Source organism: Myotis nattereri (genome assembly GCF_964212035.1).
Source record: "Myotis nattereri genome assembly, chromosome: Y".
Taxonomy (NCBI): Eukaryota; Metazoa; Chordata; class Mammalia; order Chiroptera; family Vespertilionidae; genus Myotis; species Myotis nattereri.
Window position 1 is genome coordinate 34,934,462 of NC_138094.1, and position 2,619 is coordinate 34,937,080.

Here is a 2,619-nt window from a genome sequence, read left to right on the forward strand (position 1 = left end):
GCTCATGGAGACACCAGCCAGGACTGTGACTGTCCATTCTACCAGGGGCAAATGTGTACCAGTCTGTAAGTGACACAGAAAGCAAATTCGCCATGTGCAAACTCTGACGCTTGCATCAATGCGAAGAGCAGGTGGTAACAGTCAGGAAAAGGACAGAGGATTATTTATACTTCAGAAGGGGGGTGCAAGGAGGAGTTTGCATGGAGGTTGGTGGCCTGCAGTGGTGCTGGCGAAGGGAGGGGTGGAGCAGAATGGGGCCAAGTGCAGTCTTGCTCACTGATTGAAGTTCATGTGCAAAGAGCATCTTGTGCATGGCCAGTGCACCCAGCATAGCTGGTGCATCCTCCTTTCCACGAGGAGGCCCCAAACCCCCTGTGTAGGAGACGCACCCTATGAAACCAAGACTATGCCTAAAGGATCCAGATAAGGGACCTGGGGACATGAAGTGAGCTCCAAGCACTGCCACCTGCTTGTTGGCATCTGCCCAGTTCAGGACCAGTGCCATCTGGAGGTGGGGGGTGGGGGGGAGGGGGCGGGTCCTGCTGGGTCAGTAGACTGCTGATCTCGCCAGCACTTTGTGTCAGAAGTGTACCCGCAAGGGCCCTTAGGGTGAACACAGGAGCTTGTGTGTACAGGTGCAGGGCGGGGCGTGGGAGGGACCACGCAACCCAGGGCAGGAGTGGTGGCGAGGTGACCTCCAAGTTAAGCGTGATGCTGTGCAGAAACCGAGGTCCTAGGAGGCGAGGGCCCAGGTGCTGCTGGGGCGGAGCAGCTACTGGACATGGACCTTCTCTCCCAGGTGGTGGAAGCTGAGGCTGGGGACAAAATGAGTGCAGCAGAGGAGGCGGAGTCCCAAGTAGAAGCAGAGGCGAAGCCTGAGGAGCAGCGAGCAGAGCCAGGGCCCAGTGGGACAAGCACCCGGCCCACACTGGAGGTGCTGGCGGCCCTTCAGGTCCAGCTGAGCATTGAGAGCGCCCGAGCCAGCAGAGCCTACCTTCGGGTGAAGCGCAAGACCTCTCGGCGTAGAAAGCCCATTCTTGAGTGCAGAAGGGCCATCATCCAGTGCATCCCCAACTTCTGGGCCCAAGCTGTATCCTTGCCTGAGCCCTTCTGGCTTCACTGCTGACAAAGACCACAGGGAGTAAACGGAGGAGGAGCCAGGAGAAGGTGAAGCGGAGGAGGACAGAGGAAAGGGCCTCCCCTCCCCAGTGGCACAGCACTGGGCAAAGCGATGGCCGGCTTCTAGGTGTCAGGTCAGGAAGTATGGGCACAACGTACCACACCACAATCAGATAGTGGAAGGGCACCTTTTCTGGGCAGTGGAAAGATCCTTGGAGGTAGTGTTTTGTGTTTCTCCCTTTTTGACCAAAAAGCTCAGTGTAAACACTCAGCTCGTTTTAGCCAGGTTTAAGGCGAATGCTTCCAGTGTCCTCTCTCAACACATCAGATGCCCATAGGAATTCCAGGCAGGCTTCCTCCCTCCTTCCACAGACACACAAACACAGGTATACACAAAGGACCAGAGGTACACACACACACACACACACACACACACACACACACACACACCCTTTTATTGCAACTCGTGTGCAAAAAAAGGCTTATTTCCAACCCGGAATGCAGCCTTTGTGACCCACATGGACCTCTAGAAGATGTGTGCTGCCACTGTTTCTGGAGACCATACATTTCGTGTAGGCGATCCCAAGGGACAAGGCCAGGGTACATGCAGACACCCTAAACCAGTGGTTCTCAACCTTCCTAATGCCACGACCCTTTAATACAGTTCCTCATGTTGTGGTGACCCCCAACCATAAAATTATTTTCGTTGCTACTTCATCACTGTAATGTTGCTACTGTTATGAATCATAATGTAAATATCTGATAGACAGGATGTATTTTCATTGTTCGTGACCCACAGGTTGAGAACCGCTGCCCTAAGCACTGCTTCATCTGCACAGGCACACGGAGGACAGGGAGGGCTCAGAACATGTCTGGAAATGAACCCACGATTGTTAGGGCAGGTTCATGCTCAGGTGATCATGAACCTACAGGTACCATTATTGTGAGCATGTGTGAAGAAAGTGTAGTTGGTGAGGATGTTGGAACAGGGGCAATGTCTGCCATCCACGGCCAACTCTCGTATGCCCCTAGGATGGCTCCGTGTCTTTTAGCTGCCCATTTCGTTTCACAGCCTCTGAGAGCTCCTTGACCAAAAGCAGATCCGGAACCACCCGCAGATATCAGCCATCATCACTGAGGAAGATGAAGACCTGCTGAACTACTTGATCAATGTGGAGGTCAGACTGGGAGGCAGAGTGGAGCGTGGGATGAGGGCTTTGGCACCCAGTGGGACGTGTCCCAGCATAAAGAAAGGGAGGGGAGGTGGGTGATTCCTGCAGGCAGGCTCACTCCAGAAGCTGGCAGACAAGACACTTTACTAGTTGCATCTCTTGGCAGGTGAAGGAAGTGAGCCTTCCCAAATACCGCTGCAAGTTGATGTTTTACTTCCGGAGCAACCCCTACTTCCTGAATGACCTGATCGTTAAGCAATATGATGTCAGCCTTGCAGGTGAGTGACAGTTCCCAGGATGGGCCTTTGGAAGAGCAGGAAAATGGTGG